The following is a 24,245-nucleotide window of genomic DNA, read 5'->3' as shown; positions in this document are numbered from 1 at the left end:
TAGGGGTGTGTTCAAGCTACGTGCAACACAACATTTCTTTGGGAAACCCAGCCATTAACATTTTTCTTTTTCTTTTTTGCAAAAAGGGTGTAGTGTCCCTTTAAAGCGTGACTCAACAGCAGGCCACATTTGAGACATTGCTGCCCTCTAAAGGCTAAAAAGAAAATAGGCGTCACTAGTTTGCTGTAAAGCAACAGCAACAAGCAAGTGCAGTTGTGTTGCTTCTGCATCACAGTGTACCAGGTCAGGCTAGCCTATTAGCCTAGCATCACAGTGTACCAGGTCAGGCTAGCCTATTAGCCTACACTTCTGCATCACAGTGTACCAGGTCAGGCTAGCCTATTAGCCTACACTTCTGCATCACAGTGTACCAGGTCAGGCTAGCCTATTAGCCTACACTTCTGCATCACAGTGTACCAGGTCAGGCTAGCCTATTAGCCTACACTTCTGCATCACAGTGTACCAGGTCAGGCTAGCCTATTAGCCTACACTTCTGCATCACAGTGTACCAGGTCAGGCTAGCCTATTAGCCTACACTTCTGCATCACAGTGTACCAGGTCAGGCTAGCCTATTAGCCTACACTTCTGCATCACAGTGTACCAGGTCAGGCTAGCCTATTAGCCTACACTTCTGCATCACAGTGTACCAGGTCAGGCTAGCCTATTAGCCTACACTTCTGTAGTTTTTAACCTTAAAGGACCACTTCACCACTTTTCAACCCATCTTCATATAATTGGTCCTCACTAATAATCATGATAAAATGGCACCATTTTTTTCTACTCAGTTTCTCATAGGAGGACTGTGGGGAGTTCAGAAACCCGTCCACCAGTGACATCATCGTTAGGCAGATTTTTTTTAAACAATATTTTTCTACAAAAATGTTTAGATTTGTATTATCGTGAGAACGATGGCTTCCATTTTCACATTGCAACTTTTCAGGACTAGAAAGCCTGCAGTTTCTAATAGCTTGGATTCCCCATCGATGATGTCACTGGTGGACGGGTTTCTGAACTGCCCACAGTCCTCCTATGAGACACAGACTGAGTAGAAAAAAATGGTAGCCATTTTATCATGATTATTAGTGAGGACTAGTATATGAAGATGAAAAGTTGAAAAGTGGTGAAGTGGTCCTTTAAGAGGGCACAACGCTCACAACACATAATCCCATGCACACTTCCAAACAGAGCTATTTGGACGAGCAAAAAAAAACACTCTAAAAGAGCGACTCGTTATACTCCATCTCGTATTCTTTCCTCTACTTCTTGTTCTTCTTCTTCCACACCCTTCAAATAATTCATATAACAATCTTCAAAGAACCTTCAAACAACAGCTCGCCACACAGCCGTCAACGTAACGGAGGGTTATTTGATGAGCATCTCACGTTTCGTATAACATACCAACCACCTCATCACCATCACCACCTCATCACCATCACCACGTCCACCTTTTATAACATACCAACCACCTCATCACCATAACCACGTCCACCTTTTATAACATACCAACCACCTCATCACCATCACCACGTCCACCTTTTATAACATACCAACCACCTCATCACCATCACCACGTCCACCTTTTCACTTCCATACTGCGATGATGACACCCTGGGATGTGTTAAGCAAGCACTTAGAAACACAAGAGTGGTCGCAGAGAAGGTGGAATATAAGACACTATATGAATACGATGAGGCAAAAAAATAGTACAAAAAAATAGTACAAAAACAAAATGGGAAATAATCAAGTAAGTACAAGTACAGTAAGTAAGTAAGGCAGGGAGAAAGAGAGGCAGACAGACAGTAGAGGAAAGTGCAATATGAGAACAGTTATTGGTTTGGCACAGGTGGAGAGAGAGAGAGAGAGAGAGAGAGAGAGAGAGAGAGAGAGAGAGAGAGAGAGAGAGAGAGAGAGAGAGAGAGGCAAACTATCGACAGCGACTGTGCAGGAGCTCTGAAATTGCATTGTTCTGGCAGGACAACAAACCCCAAACTGTGACACACACACACACGCACACGCGAGAGGGCACGCATGCACGCACGCACACATGCACAGTTTACACACACACACACACACGGACACACACTCACACACACGCACCCACACATGCACACGCACGCACGCACACACTAGTGCATCCCAAATCAGACATAATGCCATGGATGTCCTCGGCGTTTCATCATCAAAGCCCTTATCAGGCGGCGGCGCTGCGCCGGGTTCTGAACGGGTGAATATGAAGCGGATAAAACAAATCGTTTGATGTGTGAAAGACAGACACCGCAACTCCAAAGTACTTAATCCATTCTGTACGGGAACCCCTTCTGGTGTTTTGTTATGCTTTAGCTATTGAAAAATAGCAGACCTACAAGCTCATATGAGCTTGTAGATCTGCTATTTTTGAAAAATCGTGAAAATGTGGCGCAAATCTTTGAATATACTGTATATACTTTCAGAGCGAACGCTTTTAACTCAAATCTTGGCTTCTGGGGAGGTCCCTGGAACAACATATTTTCAGATGGGTTTCGGCAGCCAATTACATATATTTTTGGGTGTTCTTGACATGAAAATGTTTGATCACCACCGACATAGAAACATGAGGTTTTTCAGGAAACTGTCAGGATTTAGAAGACAATTTGTAGAATCGGTCTCGGGCCTAAATGGGTTAAGCTTCACCTCCCAACGGACCAATACAGGAGAGAAAGACAGAGAGAGAGGAACCATCGCTGCTGCTTGCCTTCTTTTATTCCCTCTCCTCTCCCTCTCCTCTCCCTCACCTCTCTCCCTCTCCTCTCCCTCTCCTCTCCCTCTCCTCTCCTCTCCTCTCCTCTCCCTCACCTCTCTCCCTCTCCTCTCCCTCTCCTCTCCCTCTCCCTCTCCCTCTCCCTCTCCCTCTCCCTCTCCCTCTCCCCCTCCCTCTCCCTCTCCCTCTCCCTCTCCTCTCCCTCTCCTCTCCCTCTCCCTCTCCCTCTCCCTCTCCTCTCCCTCTCCTCTCCTCTCCCTCTCCTCTCCCTCTCCTCTCCCTCACCTCTCTCCCTCTCCTCTCCCTCTCCTCTCCCTCTCCCTCACCTCTCTCCCTCTCCTCTCCTCTCCTCTCCTCTCCTCTCCTCTCCTCTCCTCTCCTCTCCTCTCCTCTCCTCTCCTCTCCTCTCCTCTCCTCTCCTCTCCTCTCTCCCTCTCCTCTCCCTCTCCTCTCCCTCTCCTTTCCCTCTCCTCTCCTCTCCCTCACCTCTCTCCCTCTCCTCTCCCTCTCCTTTCCCTCTCCTCTCCTCTCCTCTCCTCTCCCTCCCTCTCCCTCTCCCTCTCCCTCTCCCTCTCCCTCTCCCTCTCCTCTCCCTCACCTCTCCCTCTCCTCTCCCTCTCCTCTCCTCACCTCTCTCCCTCTCCTCTCCTCTCCTCTCCTCTCCTCTCCTCTCCTCTCCTCTCCTCTCCTCTCCTCTCCTCTCCTCTCCCTCTCCCTCTCCCTCTCCCTCTCCTCTCCTCTCCTCTCCCTCACCTCTCTCCCTCTCCTCTCCCTCTCCTCTCCCTCTCCTCTCCTCTCCTCTTCTCCCTCTCCCTCTCCTCTCCCTCTCCTCTCCTCTCCTCTTCCTCCCCTCTCCCTCTCCTCTCCTCTCCTCTCCTCTCCCTCTCCTCTCCCTCTCCTCTCCTCTCCTCTCCTCTCCTCTCCTCTCCTCTCCTCTCCTCTCCTCTCCTCTCCTCTCAGCTCCTCTCTCCCTCTCCCTCTCCTCTCCCTCTCCTCTCTTCCTCCTTCATCAACCAGGACTTTATGAAATGTTGCGTCATTGTTTATGCAAGGTCCGTATGTCAGCCTGAGTGATGTAAATTAAATATATAAAGTCAATATTGTCGCGCACGACGTGGTGTGTGTGAGCACATGCTATAGTGTGTGTGTGTGTGTGTGTGCGCGTGCGTGTGTGCGTGCGTGTGTGTGTGTGTGTGCGTGCGTGCGCAGAGCCAACAGATGTGCGCTGGGGGAGCCGTACGTGGGATGAAAAAAGATGCAAGGGTAAAATCTTTGATATGAAGATGTTAGCATGAAATGTTTGTTGTCACAGCGATGCTTTGATGTCGGCCCTCGAGTCACCAATAACACCATCCTTCGGTCCTTTAGCGCTTCCTCTTTTGTAGTTGATGTTTTTTCATCTTACCGATATCACCCGCCTGTCGAATGCAGTGAAAGGACATTATAGAAAGCTTGGGAAATTAAATTACTCTTTAACTCATTCTGGGCGGGAACCTCCTTTTGGTGTTTTAAATATTATGTTATGCTTTAGCTGTTGAAAAATAGCAGATCTACAAGCTCATAGCGCGGCACCGAGTGCCGCGCTATGAGCTTGTAGATCTGCTATTTTTGAAAAATCGTGAAAATGTGGCGCAAATCTTCTTTCAGAGCAAACGTTTTTAACTCAAATCTTTGCTTCTGGGGGTGGTCCCTTGGAGCAACATATTTTAAGATGGGGGTCGGCGGCCAATTACATATATTTTTGGGGATCCTTGACATGAAAATAGAAATGATATAGAAACATGGGTTTTTTTAAGAAAACTGTCATGATTTAGAAGACATTTTTTAGAATCGTCCGCAGGTCAAAATGTGTTAAACATGGATTGTTTTCCTTGTCGTTATTAACTCCCCATACAAAGCAAGGCAGACAGATAAAACGTTCACTAAGCCACCATTAATTCTTTGATTGACTTGACAAAGGCCTTTTTTTATCCTCTGTTTATTTCACGATTTCCATACATTTAGATTAGCAGTGTTTCCCTTTTAGCTCTGGTTAATTTGCCTTCAAAGCAAAGGCAGGAGAAATGAATTAGTTATGACTGTGAATATGGCTCTGTTAATCCATTCTGGGCGGGAACCCCTTTTGGTGTTAGCATTATGTTGTGATTTAGCTATTGAAAAATAGCAGATCTACAAGCTCGTAGCGCGCCACCGAGTGGCGCGCTACGAGCTTGTAGGTCTGCTATTTTTTGAAAAATCATGAAAATGTGGCACAAATCTTTGAATATATATTCTTTCAGAGCGAACGTTTTTTAACTCAAATATTTGCTTCTGAGGGGTTCCTTCCTGGAACAACATATTTTCAGATGGGGGTCGGCGGCAAAATACATATTATTTTTGGGGTCCTTGACATGAAATATTGAGCACCACTGATACAGAAACATGAGGTATTTCAGAAAACTGTCAGAATTTAGAAGACATTCTTTTTTAAATTTCGACGTCAGGCCAAAACGGGTTAAGTCTCAAGATGAAAGGCATCCTCTCTCCTCCCGTGTCAGGCAGCCCACCTGACCCTTTCATGGTTGCAAAAAAAAAAAGGACTTTATAGAATCAAATCCCTTTTAGATGATCGCATTCTTTGAAGACGTTTGCTTGCAAAATCAAAATGACGCAAATAGGCTACGGGCATCTTTGTTTGATGATCAGAGGAATTATTTGTAATTCCGCCCATCACATGGACGTGGATGAATGGGCCTTTGACAAAATAAAACAATAATCCAGTAAATATAACCTTCAAATATAATGAGAGGATTTTATTCAGAGCCCCCCCCCCCGTCAGTCAAGTCAGGAGTTTCAGAGATGATGGGAGAGGATTGATAAAGTCTGGGCAAACTTTAAAAGCCAATGTTAGCCAATTAGGATGGAATACGAAATATCGGACAGATCCGTCTTGAAGACATGACTTTACCGTCTGGACAATTTGACCGTTCTGGACAATTTGGGGCAGAGGTTCATCGTTGGCATCCAGGGAGTGTGTGTGCAAAGTTTGGCATCGACCGGGTTAATGGTGCCGGAGATTAGCTGGTAACAGACGGACGCACACACACACACGGATGGAGTGCAGAACATACTCTCTCCCCATGCCTTCGGCCTGGTGGAGACAATCAAAAGAACCACATTTATTGTCACATCACAGGTTTAAAACGTTTTTGTACAGGCTCCATCATGCTCCTGAGCAAGTAGCTCCCCCCCGTGAGGTCATCAAAACCCTTGAGTGTCCCCTCTCATCGACCAATCGAGTGTCCCCTCTCTGTTGTTGTAATGGAACGACCAATCGAGTGTCCCCTCTCTGTTGTTGTTGTAATGGAACGACCAATCGAGTGTCCCCTCTCGGTCTGGGACCTCTTCGATTTGCCATGCCTCATTTCATGTGCGCACATGCATCGTTTCCTCATGTGCAAGCACTACATGTGTATACCTGGAAGGTACTCCACACACACACACGCACGCACGCACGCACGCACGCACGCACGCACGCACGCACGCACGTACGTACGTATGTATGTATGTATGTATGTATGTATGTATGTATGTATGTATGTATGTATGTATGTATGTATGTATGTATGTATGTATGTTTATATGTTGTATGTATGTATGTATGTATGTATGTATATTTGTATGTATATGTACCGTCTAACTGAAAGAGAAAAGTAGACATGAATGATCTCTTCATTGTGTCTGCTGAGCTTTGTGCCTCCTAAATAGCTTTGCGCCAGAAGCACGCTCATTGCCTTAATAGCAATAATTAAGTAGTTAATGATACATTCACTGTGTGAAATAACAATCCTAAAAATAATCCACATTATGTAGGGAACACTTTGGCCCGGGCGGCATGCTATAATTAGCCACGTAATTACCCACCGTTGTAATGATTCTTTGAACACTATAGCAAATATTTACTGTGATTTACACCTACAATAGGGTACTATAGAGTAGCTGCAAATGCTTAACCCATTTTGGGGCGGGAACCCCTTTTGGAGTTTTAAACTTTAGCTATTGAAAAATAGCAGATCTACAAGCTCATAGCGCGCCACCGAGTGGCGCGCTACGAGCTTGTAGGTCTGCTATTTTTGAAAAGTCGTGAAAATGTGGCGCAAATCTTTGAATATATATTCTTTCAGAGTTTCAGTTTTTAACTCAAATCTTCTTGCTTCTGGGGGTGTCCCTGGAACAAAATATTTTCAGATGGGGGTCGGCGGCATATTACATACATTACATAATACATACATAGGCTACATACATAATTTTTGGGGTCCTTGACATGAAATATTGAGAACCACTGATATAGAAACTTTTTTTTTTTTCCAGAAAAAAATACATTTTAAAAATACTTTTTTTTTTATTTCGACGCCAGGCCTAAATGGGTTAACACAGTTAGACCTGAGGATGATTCTACAAATGTCTTCTAAATTCTGACAGTTTTCTGAAAAAGCCATGTTTCTACGACAGTGGTTGAAAAGGAAAGGATGTCCGCAGTCTGCACACTGTCTCTCTGCTCCCAGGACATTTTTATTTGGTACGTTTCGACCAAGGGGCCAGTGAGGCGCTCCAACGTTAAAGCACTGGGCCCTAGTGGTAAGAGGAGGGACTACAGGCGGACCCGTGGATTCATGACCGGGAAACCCCGTGCAGCTGGGCTTTAACATTGAGCGCTCGGTTGCACTTCCGCATTTGACCACCAAAATGTGGTGGTCCAATGCGGAAGTAGACGTTTTGAGACGGTCCTTCCGGGTGCTTAAAAACGCCACTGAGCAACTTCCACTGACATGAATAGCGGAGGGGGCGGAGCTTCGCGCCAGATCAGTCTCTATCCTTTTATATACTCTATGGTTTCGACCCTTGCGTGTCTTTGTCAGGTATGCCCGCAAGGGGTCGAAACGTTGTACCAAATCAAAATGACCTGGGAGCAGAGAGACAGTGTGCGGACATCCCTTCCTTTTCAGTGTACATATATTTTTGACCAGCACCTGTAGAATTTCTGGAGATGTGTTTTTTTGGATCCTATCTCTATGTCAGTGGTTCTCAAACTATTTCATGTCAAGGACCCCCAGAATTATCCATATTTGGCTGCGGACCCCTATCTCAAAATATGTTGTTCCAGACACCCCCCCCCCCCCCCCCCAGAAGCAAATATGAGTTAAAAACGTTCGATCTGAAAGAATATACGTTCAAAGATTTGCGCCACATTTTCACGACTTTTCAAAAAATAGCTAAAAAATAACATACCGTAATGCTTTAAAACACCAAAAGGGGTTCCCGCCCAGAATGGTTTAATGAATATGACACGTTACATAAGGAAAACAATAGAGCACATGAGAAATAATCAGGCATTGGAGTGGTTTGAACCGACTGACACACTGCCATATCCTCAGAGACCCGTGCAGTGCTCTGGGTTGTGGAGCTAAAAATGGAGACAAATAAAACCAAGTACCGTAATTAAAAAAGCTACAAAGTGCCTTTACAATTGAAAACAAGTTGAAATGTTGACCTAAGGGTGGTACTTTTTTTAATCGTGGGCCATTTGCTTTTTTTAATTAAGGTACTTTGTTTTTATTTAACTTTTAAAACCTTTGCAAAGCTATAGTGTTAATCCTTGAGTGAATATATGCTATTGTTTGAATCAATCAATTGATTCCGAGTCGAGTCAGTCAGTCAGTCAGTCAGACAGACAGACAGACAGACAGACAGACAGACAGACAGACAGACAGACAGACAGACAGACAGACAGACAGACAGACAGACAGACAGACAGACAGACAGACAGACACCAAATGGACCCTTATGGGTTAAATCAACATTGATTTTACAATATAAATTGGGGTCTCAGAGATAGAAATGCCATTTAAATAGGGGTCCATAGTCAAATGCATGTCAAACTGGGCGTCCTTGAAATTAAACAGGTTGAGAATCACTGCTAGAGCCTTAAAAACCTTTCTCTTATGCATGGCATATCTTTTCAAATGGGAGTCTGCGGGCTAATTATGGGGTCAATTTGGGGGTCCTTCACATGAAAACGTTTGGGAACCACATGGTTTGGCATAATTATGCTCGGCAACATGACACACTGTGCGCTTGTAGTAATATTATTGTAATAATAATATTACAGCAGCACATTCTTCTTTTTTTACCTCGTTACTGCCAACACTGCACAAAGTCTCATCTCTCTTTCCGTCACGACAGCGTGGAGGTACAGCAACCTCAGCACCGCTAGCCTCCTGCTGCTGCTCTGATTCTCCTCAGCACCGCTCCTCCTCCTCCTGCTGCTGCTCTGACTCTCCTCCTGCTGCTCTGACTCTCCTCCTGCTGCTCTGACTCTCCTCCTGCTGCTCTGACTCTCCGGCTGATTCTCCCCGTTGTCGTCCTTCCCTCATCGTGACCTAGCCTGGGGTCCACCTATCCTTCCCTCACTAGTGACCTAGCCTGGGGTCCACCTATCCTTCCCTCATCGTGACCTAGCCTGGGGTCCACCTATCCTTCCCTCACTAGTGACCTAGCCTGGGGTCCACCTATCCTTCCCTCATCGTGACCTAGCCTGGGGTCCACCTATCCTTCCCTCATCGTGACCTAGCCTGGGGTCCACCTATGCTTCCCTCACTAGTGACCTAGCCTGGGGTCCACCTATGCTTCCCTCACTAGTGACCTAGCCTGGGGTCCACCTATGCTTCCCTCACTAGTGACCTAGCCTGGGGTCCACCTATCCTTCCCTCATCGTGACCTAGCCTGGGGTCCACCTATGCTTCCCTCACTAGTGACCTAGCCTGGGGTCCACCTATGCTTCCCTCACTAGTGACCTAGCCTGGGGTCCACCTATCCTTCCCTCACTAGTGACCTAGCCTGGGGTCCACCTATCCTTCCCTCATCGTGACCTAGCCTGGGGTCCACCTATGCTTCCCTCACTAGTGACCTAGCCTGGGGTCCACCTATGCTTCCCTCACTAGTGACCTAGCCTGGGGTCCACCTATCGTTCCCTCATCGTGACCTAGCCTGGGGTCCACCTATCCTTCCCTCACTAGTGACCTAGCCTGGGGTCCACCTATCCTTCCCTCACTTGTGACCTAGGGGTCCACCTATCCTTCCCTCACTCGTGACCTAGCCTGGGGTCCACCTATCCTTCCCTCACTAGTGACCTAGCCTGGGGTCCACCTATCCTTCCCTCACTAGTGACCTAGCCTGGGGTCCACCTATCCTTCCCTCACTAGTGACCTAGCCTGGGGTCCACCTATCCTTCCCTCACTAGTGACCTAGCCTGGGGTCCACCTATCCTTCCCTCATCGTGACCTAGCCTGGGGTCCACCTATCCTTCCCTCACTTGTGACCTAGGGGTCCACCTATCCTTCCCTCACTAGTGACCTAGGGGTCCACCTATCCTTCCCTCACTAGTGACCTAGCCTGGGGTCCACCTATCCTTCCCTCACTTGTGACCTAGGGGTCCACCTATCCTTCCCTCACTAGTGACCTAGGGGTCCACCTATCCTTCCCTCACTAGTGACCTAGCCTGGGGTCCACCTATCCTTCCCTCACTAGTGACCTAGCCTGGGGTCCACCTATCCTTCCCTCACTCGTGACCTAGCCTGGGGTCCACCTATCCTTCCCTCACTCGTGACCTAGCCTGGGGTCCACCTATCCTTCCCTCACTTGTGACCTAGGGGTCCACCTATCCTTCCCTCACTTGTGACCTAGGGGTCCACCTATCCTTCCCTCACTCGTGACCTAGCCTGGGGTCCACCTATCCTTCCCTCACTCGTGACCTAGCCTGGGGTCCACCTATCCTTCCCTCACTTGTGACCTAGCCTGGGGTCCACCTATCCTTCCCTCACTTGTGACCTAGCCTGGGGTCCACCTATCCTTCCCTCACTCGTGACCTAGCCTGGGGTCCACCTATCCTTCCCTCACTCGTGACCTAGCCTGGGGTCCACCTATCCTTCCCTCACTTGTGACCTAGCCTGGGTCCTAGCCACTCGTGACCTAGCCTGGGTCCTATAGCCACTCATGACCTAGCCTGGGGTCCACCTATCCTTTCTATGGCATATAGGCAGCTCCCGGCAGGATCCGCCGGGAGAATCTAGACGCAGCTGCGCGACATGAGACTAATTAATTAGAGCGACAGAGAGAGAGAGAGGAGTGTGTGGTGTGTGTGTGTGTACGTGTGTGCGTCAATTTAACAAAGGTGCAGACGATCAGAAATAAGCAGAGAGTGATCGACGTCTGCGCTACTCTATGCCGAATTCACCCTTTGTCAAGTCCCGCACGTGGTTGTGTCCCTCTTCGCACCCATTGGTTGCCGTTTCGTGGTTGGACAAAAATCCTCTCTCTCCATCCACTACCATTGAAATAAGGTGTTTTTCAGTTGATTCGTATTGATATTCTGTGCGTTCAATTCTTATTTTAAACTAAAAAGGAACATCACAGGTGCAGCATGGTGACTGCAGGGCATATCATGTTTGTTTTTAGTTTTTTCCAAAAATGATGTTTTTGCAAATTCAACATAAACAAGGCGGAAGCAGGGCGGAACAAGGCAGAAAGAGCCTGTTGGTTAGTCAGTCAGGGACCAATCAGAAGGCTGACAAAGGACTTTTCTTTTCCTCCCTGGAAATAAAAACGTCTGGGTTTCCGAGGTTCGTGACCTGACCAGACCCATAGAGGCTCGTGACCTGACCAGACCCATAGAGTGACCTGACCAGACCCATAGAGCCAGAGGCTCGTGACCTGACCAGACCCATAGAGCCAGAGGCTCGTGACCTGACCAGACCCATAGAGCCAGAGATACCTGACCAGACCCATAGAGCCAGAGATACCTGAACTATACTTCACATGGGGGGCAAGAAGAACTCATTCCCTACAGTATATACCCGGAGTGGGCTTTGGACCGGCTTTCCTGCGCAGAACCATGACCTCAGAATGTGGAGATGCTAATCCTCATCCAGCCGCTTCACACTCGACCGCACGCGGACCGATCCAGTGGGAGCTGGAGGCCAACAGACCGCATGAAACGCCATCAGGACCACATCATCCGCAAAACGCAGCCATGCGAACCGTAACCCATTCTGGGCGGGAACCCAGAATGGTGTTTTAAGGATTATGATATACTTTAGCTATTGAAAAATAGCGGATCTACAAGCTCGTAGCACGGCACAAAAATTGTGAAAATGCGCCACAAATCTTTGTTTGTTTTTAACTCATATCTTTGCTTCTGAGGGGTTCCTGGAACAACATATTTTCACATGTGGGTCGGTGGTCAATTACATATATTTTTTGGAGTCGTTGACATGAAATATTGAGCACCACTGATACAGAAACATGAGGTATTTCAGAAAACCAGAACAAAAAAATTCAGAAAAACATTTTCTAAATGTCGATGTCTGGCCTAAATGGGTTAAGCTCAGTGGTTCCCAAAGTGGGGTCCGGGGACCCCTATAGGGGTCATTGAGAGAGTTCCAGGGGGTCCGGGGACCCCTATAGGGGTCATTGAGAGAGTTCCAGGGGGTCCCCAGCTAAATGATAATTAGGAATCAAATGGACCCCTTATCTGTAACTCAGAGAGTGTATACAAATGGAACCAAATTCACCCATTTGGTTCCATTTGTAGTGGAGTTAAATTAACTTTGATTTTACAATATGCATTGGGTGTCCCAGAGATAGATAGATATAAATGCCATTAAATTGGGAGTCGTAGCCTGTAATTCAGGTCAAAACTGGAGTGAGTCCTTCAATGAAAATGGTTGAGAATCACTGCTAGAGCCGTACAAATCTTCTCTTATGGGAGTGCTTGGCGTATTTTTTTCTAATGGGGGTCAGGTGGTGCTAGCACCTGACGAAGCTCACGGCGAAACGCGTCGTGCTAATAAATAAGTCGATACAGTAAGTTGTCCGTCTCTGTTCCCTGGAGTGTGCAGTCCCTTCCGTGGAAGGCTTTTTCCCCTTTTTGAAGTCTATGCCTGCTAACTAGACTTGCACCTCCCACGTTTTTTTTTTATGTGCAGGAGTCCATTTTCTGTCTCATATATACATATATATATATATATATATGAGAGAGAGCGAGACAGTGAGATGAAAAGATGTGTTTGGTCCAAGCCAATGGAGAGCTCCGCTCGCGGGGGATCAGAAATAATTCATGCTGCCGTCTGCAGAGAGAAAAAAAAACAGTAGCATATAGAGACAGACAGACAGACAGACGGAAGCTAGCTATAGTGGAAGAATAGTTCCATGCAGAGAGATTCCCCGGGCCGGAGGCCGGGGGCCGCGGGCCGGGGGCCGAGCTATAGAGGAGATATCAGAGGAGATATCAGTGATTCAAGCAGCTGTGAGGGGTGTGTGATCTGTGATCTGTGTGTAGGTCACCTTGCTGTCATGTTCCGGAGCTCCAAGGGTCTCTGATCTCAGCTGTACTGATCGAAGCTCAACCTCTCCTCGCTCTCCTCGCTCTCCGCTAGCATTTCATCCTCGCTCGCTTCTTTCTTCATGCGCTACACACTCTGAAGATCCTGAGGGTTTATTTAACCCACTTAGGACGGGAACGTGTCGTCGTCTTGTATAGCTTTTAACCACTTAGAACCGTTATTTTAAACATTTAGCTGGTGAAAAATAGCAGATCTACAGATCTACAAGATCTACAAGCTTTGAGTAAATAGAGTTTTTAACACATATTTGCTTGTTGGGTGGGGGTCCCTGGAACAACACATTTTCAGATGGGGGTCGGTGGCCAATTACATATTATGTTTGGGGGTCCTTGACCTGAAATAGTTTGAGAACCACTGATATAGAAACATAGGGTTTTTCAGAAAACTGTCAGGATTAATAGAAGAATCTGAATTTGATATAGAATCTGCATGGTCTCAGTCCTAAATGGGTTAACTATCTGAGCATGTTAGGAGTTAGGAGTTATGAGATCTTAACACTGAGGATTTCCACGGTGTACACTCACTCCACTCTCACTCACTTACATGCACCTCCCCCTTATCTGCACTTGCACATTCTTCTCTTCTCCCCCCCCCCCTTCCCCCTCCCTCCCCCCTCCTCCCCCCCCCCCCCCCCCCTCCCCCCTCCTCCCCCCCTCCTTCCCATGCATGCATGTCCACCAGAAAACCCTCTGACCTCAGTCATCCCCATGAGCGGTCGTCTTCACTTGATCTCCCCCCAACCCTCCGGCTATAATACGCACCGCCGATCAAACCTCTTGCACCGCTCGTTTTCTATTTGTTCCTTCCTCCCACCACCTCCCCACCCCCCCGTCCCCCCCACCACCCCTCCCCCAACGCCGTTTGTCTTCCGCCAGCCATGCATCCCGCTCTCGTATGACGTGAAATGGTTTAGTTTTAATCTGAACGGCCATGCTGCTGACTCCCCCCTCCCCCCCCCCCCCCCCCCCCCACCAGCCCCACCACCTCTCTCTCAGCTCATGGGCCCTGCATGCAATGACATAATTTAATATTTGGGGGGTGACACGCTAAAGAGAGGAGGAGGCTGCGGTTGTCAGTGTGCGGTTCAAGGGACCGTTGATTTAGCACTATAGGCGTCACAGGGGGAGCATCTCTTCATTTTATTAGCGGACATCGGCTACGATCGTATACGCCCCACGACGCAACGCGACGGGGGAGGAGGTGGGGCGGTATAGCGCCATTTGACAGTGGTGTAAAGTACTGTATACTTAAGTACAATTTTGAGGTATCTGTAGTTTACTTGAGTATTTCCAAATTCCAATGCTTTTTACGCCACTACACATCTCAAATCCAAATATTGTACTTTTACTCCACTACAATTATTTGCAAAACTTTAGTTACTAGTTACTTTGATTAGTATTACAAAACGCACATTAACCACTTCTTCAGCCCTATATACATTTCGTCCAATTGAAAATGGCCTTTTTTTGTCATTTCAATTGGCCCTTTTGACCTATAGCTTGGCCTCAATTGGGCCTTTTGAGAAACCATAAATACACAGGGAAGACTTCTAACCACACCTGGGGGTCTTTTAGAGTATAATGTTAACTCCATAGACACATACAAAACAGAAAAAGTACACAAATCACAGCACTCCGGGGGCGGGGGCGGCTCAGGGGTAGAGTGGCTGGATGGTAACCGCAAGGTTGCCAGTTCGAACCCTGTGGGCTCCCCCAGAGTTAATGTGGAAGTGTCCTTGAGCAAGACACTGAACCCCTAATAGCTCCTGATGTGCTGGTTGGTGCCTTGCATGGTTTCCGCTGCCATCGGTGTATGAATGTGTGTGTGAATGAGTGAATGTAATATATATTTAAATTCTTTATTTGGAATACCCCTTGAGATACAATATCTCGTTTTCGAGAGGGTCCACAAGTATACAGTCGCACAGTATACAGTCAAGGTAATTACAAGTAATTACAGTACAAGGTAATTAACAGAAGAAAAAAAAAGGAAAATTAAAGAAAACAAAACAAAACACAAAACAAACAGTTACAAAACACAAAACAACACAAAACAGGGTATTGCACTAGACAAGCAGAGTAGCAACAAGATGGAAAAGTTGTTCCGTCAGTATCATTGTCACTATAGGTCAGCATTAAGATACATTTAATTTGGTTTTCAGCATTGGATAACTTTTGATACAAAGAAACATTTAGTTAATCTCATTGTTTGCATGAGAGTATATTAAGTAATATATTAATAAAGTAAGAAACTACAATGAACAATCATATTGAAGCCTTATGTCCCAAAGGGGACGAAGAGGAGTAGTAAGTAAGTAAGTAAGTAAGTAATATTAAGTAATAGTGTATGAATGTATACATAATAAATACAATGGAGTGAGATGGTCATGGGCAGGTATACAAGAGGTCGTAATATAAGACGACAGTGCACTTTTGAACATATTAAAAGATGAAACGGTTCGGATATGCGTTGGTAAATTGTTCCAATCAGAGGGGGCTTTAAATATGAATGCTTTCTTACCTAATGCATTGGAGACTGTTGGAACAGAAAAATAGGGTAATGCACAATCTATGTAAAGCGCCTTGGATAAAGGCACTATATAAATGCACCATTTACCATTTACTCCATGTTTAAGTACAAAATGTGTGTACTTTTTTCCACAACTGCCATTCGAACTGATTAGGGCTGATTAGGGAGAGTGTGTGGTGTGTTACACATCCTAGTATAAGGCCTGGGAGAGGAGAGTGTGTGGTGTGTTACTACACATCCTAGTATAAGGCCTGGGAGAGGAGAGTGTGTGGTGTGTTACTACACATCCTAGCATAAGGCCTGGGAGAGGAGAGTGTGTGGTGTGTTACACATCCTAGCATAAGGAGAGGAGAGTGTGTGGTGTGTTACTACACATCCTAGCATAAGGAGAGGAGAGTGTGTGGTGTGTTACTACACATCCTAGCATAAGGAGAGGAGAGTGTGTGGTGTGTTACTACACATCCTAGCATAAGGAGAGGAGAGTGTGTGGTGTGTTACTACACATCCTAGTATAAGGAGAGGAGAGTGTGTGGTGTGTTACTACACATCCTAGTATAAGGCCTGGGAGAGGAGAGTGTGTGGTGTGTTACACATCCTAGTATAAGGCCTGGGAGAGGAGAGTGTGTGGTGTGTTACTACACATCCTAGTATAAGGAGAGGAGAGTGTGTGGTGTGTTACTACACATCCTAGTATAAGGCCTGGGAGAGGAGAGTGTGTGGTGTGTTACTACACATCCTAGCATAAGGCCTGGGAGAGGAGAGTGTGTGGTGTGTTACTACACATCCTAGCATAAGGAGAGGAGAGTGTGTGGTGTGTTACTACACATCCTAGTATAAGGAGAGGAGAGTGTGTGGTGTGTTACACATCCTAGTATAAGGAGAGGAGAGTGTGTGGTGTGTTACTACACATCCTAGTATAAGGCCTGGGAGAGGAGAGTGTGTGGTGTGTTACTACACATCCTAGTATAAGGAGAGGAGAGTGTGTGGTGTGTTACACATCCTAGTATAAGGAGAGGAGAGTGTGTGGTGTGTTACTACACATCCTAGTATAAGGCCTGGGAGAGGAGAGTGTGTGGTGTGTTACTACACATCCTAGTATAAGGAGAGGAGAGTGTGTGGTGTGTTACACATCCTAGTATAAGGAGAGGAGAGTGTGTGGTGTGTTACTACACATCCTAGTATAAGGCCTGGGAGAGGAGAGTGTGTGGTGTGTTACTACACATCCTAGTATAAGGAGAGGAGAGTGTGTGGTGTGTTACACATCCTAGTATAAGGAGAGGAGAGTGTGTGGTGTGTTACTACACATCCTAGCATAAGGCCTGGGAGAGGAGAGTGTGTGGTGTGTTACTACACATCCTAGCATAAGGAGAGGAGAGTGTGTGGTGTGTTACTACACATCCTAGCATAAGGCCTGGGAGAGGAGAGTGTGTGGTGTGTTACTACACATCCTAGCATAAGGAGAGGAGAGTGTGTGGTGTGTTACTACACATCCTAGCATAAGGAGAGGAGAGTGTGTGGTGTGTTACTACACATCCTAGTATAAGGAGAGGAGAGTGTGTGGTGTGTTACTACACATCCTAGTATAAGGAGAGGAGAGTGTGTGGTGTGTTACTACACATCCTAGTATAAGGAGAGGAGAGTGTGTGGTGTGTTACACATCCTAGTATAAGGAGAGGAGAGTGTGTGGTGTGTTACTACACATCCTAGTATAAGGAGAGGAGAGTGTGTGGTGTGTTACTACACATCCTAGTATAAGGAGAGGAGAGTGTGTGGTGTGTTACTACACATCCTAGCATAAGGAGAGGAGAGTGTGTGGTGTGTTACTACACATCCTAGTATAAGGAGAGGAGAGTGTGTGGTGTGTTACTACACATCCTAGTATAAGGAGAGGAGAGTGTGTGGTGTGTTACACATCCTAGTATAAGGAGAGGAGAGTGTGTGGTGTGTTACTACACATCCTAGTATAAGGAGAGGAGAGTGTGTGGTGTGTTACTACACATCCTAGTATAAGGAGAGGAGAGTGTGTGGTGTGTTACTACACATCCTAGTATAAGGCCTGGGAGAGGAGAGTGTGTGGTGTGTTACTACACATCCTAGTATAAGGAGAGGAGAGTGTGTGGTGTGTTACTACACATCCTAGTATAAGGCCTGGGAGAGGAGAGTGTGTGGTGTGTTACTACACATCCTAGTATAAGGAGAGGAGAGTGTGTGGTGTGTTACTACACATCCTAGTATAAGGAGAGGAGAGTGTGTGGTGTGTTACTACACATCCTAGCATAAGGCCTGGGAGAGGAGAGTGTGTGGTGTGTTACTACACATCCTAGCATAAGGAGAGGAGAGTGTGTGGTGTGTTACTACACATCCTAGTATAAGGAGAGGAGAGTGTGTGGTGTGTTACTACACATCCTAGTATAAGGCCTGGGAGAGGAGAGTGTGTGGTGTGTTACTACACATCCTAGTATAAGGCCTGGGAGAGGAGAGTGTGTGGTGTGTTACTACACATCCTAGTATAAGGAGAGGAGAGTGTGTGGTGTGTTACTACACATCCTAGCATAAGGCCTGGGAGAGAAGAGTGTGTGGTGTGTTACTACACATCCTAGTATAAGGAGAGGAGAGTGTGTGGTGTGTTACTACACATCCTAGTATAAGGCCTGGGAGAGGAGAGTGTGTGGTGTGTTACTACACATCCTAGTATAAGGCCTGGGAGAGGAGAGTGTGTGGTGTGTTACTACACATCCTAGTATAAGGAGAGGAGAGTGTGTGGTGTGTTACTACACATCCTAGCATAAGGCCTGGGAGAGAAGAGTGTGTGGTGTGTTACTACACATCCTAGTATAAGGAGAGGAGAGTGTGTGGTGTGTTACTACACATCCTAGTATAAGGCCTGGGAGAGGAGAGTGTGTGGTGTGTTACTACACATCCTAGCATAAGGCCTGGGAGAGGAGAGTGTGTGGTGTGTTACTACACATCCTAGTATAAGGAGAGGAGAGTGTGTGGTGTGTTACTACACATCCTAGCATAAGGCCTGGGAGAGGAGAGTGTGTAGTGTGTTACTACACATCCTAGTATAAGGAGAGGAGAGTGTGTGGTGTGTTACTACACATCCTAGTATAAGGCCTGGGAGAGGAGAGTGTGTGGTGTGTTACTACACATCCTAGCATAAGGAGAGGAGAGTGTGTGGTGTGTTACTACACATCCTAGCATAAGGCCTGGGAGAGGAGAGTGTGTGGTGTGTTACACATCCTAGTATAAGGAGAGGAGAGTGTGTGGTGTGTTACTACACATCCTAGCATAAGGCCTGGGAGAGGAGAGTGTGTGGTGTGTTACACATCCTAGTATAAGGAGAGGAGAGTGTGTGGTGTGTTACTACACATCCTAGTATAAGGAGAGGAGAGTGTGTGGTGTGTTACTACACATCCTAGCATAAGGCCTGGGAGAGGAGAGTGTGTAGTGTGTTACTACACATCCTAGTATAAGGAGAGGAGAGTGTGTGGTGTGTTACTACACATCCTAGTATAAGGCCTGGGAGAGGAGAGTGTGTGGTGTGTTACTACACATCCTAGCATAAGGAGAGGAGAGTGTGTGGTGTGTTACTACACATCCTAGCATAAGGCCTGGGAGAGGAGAGTGTGTGGTGTGTTACACATCCTAGTATAAGGAGAGGAGAGTGTGTGGTGTGTTACTACACATCCTAGCATAAGGCCTGGGAGAGGAGAGTGTGTGGTGTGTTACTACACATCCTAGCATAAGGAGAGGAGAGTGTGTGGTGTGTTACTACACATCCTAGTATAAGGAGAGGAGAGTGTGTGGTGTGTTACTACACATCCTAGTATAAGGAGAGGAGAGTGTGTGGTGTGTTACACATCCTAGTATAAGGCCTGGGAGAGGAGAGTGTGTGGTGTGTTACTACACATCCTAGCATAAGGCCTGGGAGAGGAGAGTGTGTGGTGTGTTACTACACATCCTAGCATAAGGAGAGGAGAGTGTGTGGTGTGTTACTACACATCCTAGTATAAGGCCTGGGAGAGGAGAGTGTGTGCATGGTGTGTTACTACACATCCTAGTATAAGGAGAGGAGAGTGTGTGCATGGTGTGTTACTACACATCCTAGTATAAGGCCTGGGAGAGGAGAGTGTGTGGTGTGTTACTACACATCCTAGCATAAGGCCTGGGAGAGGAGAGTGTGTGGTGTGTTACTACACATCCTAGCATAAGGCCTGGGAGAGGAGAGTGTGTGGTGTGTTACTACACATCCTAGCATAAGGCCTGGGAGAGGAGAGTGTGTGGTGTGTTACTACACATCCTAGTATAAGGCCTGGGAGAGGAGAGTGTGTGGTGTGTTACTACACATCCTAGTATAAGGAGAGGAGAGTGTGTGCATGGTGTGTTACTACACATCCTAGTATAAGGAGAGGAGAGTGTGTGCATGGTGTGTTACTACACATCCTAGCATAAGGAGAGGAGAGTGTGTGGTGTGTTACTACACATCCTAGTATAAGGCCTGGGAGAGGAGAGTGTGTGGTGTGTTACTACACATCCTAGTATAAGGCCTGGGAGAGGAGAGTGTGTGGTGTGTTACTACACATCCTAGTATAAGGAGAGGAGAGTGTGTGCATGGTGTGTTACTACACATCCTAGTATAAGGCCTGGGAGAGGAGAGTGTGTGGTGTGTTACTACACATCCTAGTATAAGGCCTGGGAGAGGAGAGTGTGTGGTGTGTTACTACACATCCTAGTATAAGGCCTGGGAGAGGAGAGTGTGTGGTGTGTTACACATCCTAGTATAAGGCCTGGGAGAGGAGAGTGTGTGGTGTGTTACACATCCTAGCATAAGGCCTGGGAGAGGAGAGTGTGTGGTGTGTTACACATCCTAGTATAAGGCCTGGGAGAGGAGAGTGTGTGGTGTGTTACACATCCTAGTATAAGGCCTGGGAGAGGAGAGTGTGTGGTGTGTTACACATCCTAGTATAAGGCCTGGGAGAGGAGAGTGTGTGGTGTGTTACACATCCTAGTATAAGGCCTGGGAGAGGAGAGTGTGTGGTGTGTTACACATCCTAGCATAAGGCCTGGGAGAGGAGAGTGTGTGGTGTGTTACTACACATCCTATTATAAGGCCTGGGAGAGGAGAGTGTGTGGTGTGTTACTACACATCCTAGCATAAGGAGAGGAGAGTGTGTGGTGTGTTACTACACATCCTAGTATAAGTCTACACGTCTCTATGTATAGCTGTAATTAAGAGGTTATGAGTTGATCTGGCTCTACCGCCTCACTATTAGCACTTTTCCCTCATCTTTAATGACTTGACATCTGCTGTATCGTATGAAGGAATAATTGACGGAGCTAAAAGCACCAAGGCTATAGGAGTCACACGCTGGTGTTTATATAAATGCAACATGCTGCATCCGCAGATCTGGATGCTCTGTAGTGGCCTTTGTGGTTTAGAGTTGTATTATGGAAATCAAGTCAATTTCATCAACTTAATGTTTGATGGCGGTGGAATCTTCAGGCTCCGCCTCCACATGCTGCATAGTGATATTGCCTATGTGCAGTGGTTCCCAAACATTTTCATGTCACGGACCCGCGTCCCGGACTACAATTCCCATAATGCTTTGGTGCAGTGCTGCTCCTCATGGATAGGGGGAGGGCTGTCTTACTGAGACAACATGTAGTCCAGGAAGTAAGTGAGCTCATGCATGATATCATGGACACTTTGAAATACTAAAATATCTAAAAACACATTTTACCCACAGAAAGAAACCGCCAGGAAAGTGTTTATTGTCAACAACGTTGTCTCTGTTGCTGACCCCCATCATGTGATGACATTAAATTGACATCGGGCCTATATATACCGTAATGGAGCACACATATAGCCACCTTAATTGAGTTCAATCCCCACTTTTCTACACCTCTATATATCTGAGCATCTCATCCAGATATCGACGTCTATTGTGTGAACGTCTCTCTGGGGGGAAAAGGCTGCTGGAGATCCAAAGGTACAGCAGGTGCAGTGGAGGCACCGGCTGTATATGTCAGAGCATTGGCCTGTGACTCTGTGTATGTGTGCGTGCGTGCGTGTGTGTGTGTGTGTGTGTGTGTGTGTGTGTGTGTGTGTGTGTGTGCGTGTGTGTGTGTGTGCGTGTGTGTGTGTGTGCGTGTGTGTGTCACACACTACCGTGAAGGGATCGATGCGCCGGGCGATATGATGTATGCGCCTATCCTGTGATGAAGTACAGGTCCAAGGTTTTAGGCTAGCGCTGTGTAATTCATTACAACTGTGTGTGTGTGTGTGTGTGTGTGTGTGTGTGTGTGTGTGTGTGTGTGTGTGTGTGTGTGTGTGTGCGTGTGCGCGTGTGTGTGTGTGTGTGTGCGCACGCACGCGCGTGTGTGTGCATGCGTGTGTTCGTGTGCGTGTCTGCAATTCATCAGATCGAACTGTGTATTTGTGCGTGTGTTTGTGTGCGCACGTGTGCATGCGTGCGTGCGCGTACAGTATGTGCGCATATGTGATTCATCAGATGGAGCTGGCCCGGCTATGAGGGGAACTCATTAGACTCCTGTCGACTTGCCTCCCGATAGGAAAAATACCTGGCATCTGGGAGTTTATCCCATTTTGGGCGGGAACCCCTTTTGGTGTTAGCATTATGTTATGCTTTAGCTATTGAAAAATAGCAGATCTACAAGCTTGTAGTTCTGCTATTTTTGAAAATCGAAGAACCACTGACATAGAAACATAGCTTTTTCAGAAAACTGTCAGGATGTAGAAGACATTTTTAGAATCTGATCTCAGGTCAAAATGGGTTATACTCTCTCTCTCTCTCTCTCTCTCTCTCTCTCTCTCTCTCCTCTCTCTAGTTTTTATAGCTTCCACACACTGCCGCCACAAAAATCCGAGAGCAATCACCAATCAATCTTGTGCACTCATCCAGACCCTGTCGCTGCTCCTAACCATCTCCCTCCCCTCTGTTTTCCTTTCCTCTCTTTCTTCTCCTTCTTTTTGGTTTTGTTTTCTCCTCTTGTCTTTCTTGCAGGATCATTGGAGTTGTCGTCGCAGAGCTCTGGCCTCACAGCAGTGGGTTACATTCAACGCTTTTTCATATCAAGGCCCAGTATTTATTTATTCTGAGCCACGGACCACCATTTGATGAGCCCCTTATAGCACTTTATGTAGACTTAGATATAGACTTATAGCATGTTACGTAGACAGCACTAGAATTGCATTTTATGTAGTCATAGCACTTTATAGTATATATGTATAGTATAGTATGTATAGTTTAATTATATAGATATTCCACTGTTACGTTCTTATCTTACGCATGTTTCTTGATAACTACTTTTTTATGTAGGCTATGTGATGTATTGCCATGCTTTTTGTTCTTGCTTAATGTAAGTCGCTCTGGATTAAGAGCGTCTGCTAAATGCCTAAATTGTAAATTGATGACATCTAGCCTCTCGGACCCAAAACTACGGAAGATGTTATCGTCGGATAAGATTGTGTCCACTATTCCATGCTGTGTTGATGTTGGTACCGAAGGAGAGACAATATTAACTATTCCACACTCTCTAATATTATGTGTAGAGTTATTGATGTTTAACAATAATTTAACTCTTGAGAGCGTAAAATGAAACCAAATGGACCCTAGAATTAAATAAGGGTCCCTATGCAGGTTACCAAGTCTCCATCATTTAGCTGGGGGACCACCTGGAACCCCCTCAAGGACCACTGGTTGAAAACCACCACACTATAGTATAGTAATGCATTTTTTTTCAGGCTATCTGCAAATACATTTATATCGGATGTAAATGAAAATATAAGATCACAGTGCGTCACACCTTTGTGGGTGATCTTATATTTACATTGAAAACATTTAGCCGAGTTATATTTAGTATGGAGAGTACATATACATCGGTCTTTTACATGAGTTTGAGTAACAGTATATTGCTAGTAGTATCGTGTTGTCCAGACAATCACAGATGCTCTGCTATACGGATAGGTCTGGTATCTAAATTCAATGGAAAAAAACAATAATAATAAAAACAGCATTGCAGCACCAATGCAGAGACTTTAGGGCGGTTATATTCATATAGAGATGGTATCAAGGATTGCTTTTCTAAGCCATTTTGACCTGAGATCAGATTCTATAAATGTCTTCTACATCCTGACAGTTTTCTGAAAAAGCTATGTTTCTATGTCAGTCGTTCTTCGATTTTTCAAAAATAGCAGACCTACAAGCTCGTAGCGCGCCACTCGGTGGCGCGCTATGAGCTTGTAGATCTGCTATTTTTCAACAGCTAAAGCATAACATAATGCTAACACCGAAAGGGGTTCCCGCCCAAAATGGGCTAAGCAGTGAGCTAGCGCCGGTTCTTGCCACTATACAGTATAGATATCATATTAGATTTCAGTGTACATGATGTATCTTCTGTGTAGGTCTACAGTTTCCTATTTCTTCTTTGTGCTTTTGCGCTTCTGATCGTGAGATGCATCTATATAGTTTACTGGACAGGTTTTATGTGCACGGGAGACAGGCACGTACGTGCAC

Source organism: Electrona antarctica (genome assembly GCF_951216825.1).
Source record: "Electrona antarctica genome assembly, chromosome: 4".
In the NCBI taxonomy this organism is placed as follows: Eukaryota; Metazoa; Chordata; class Actinopteri; order Myctophiformes; family Myctophidae; genus Electrona; species Electrona antarctica.
The sequence above is the reverse complement of the archived record's forward strand: the minus strand, read 5'-3'. Positions refer to the sequence as shown.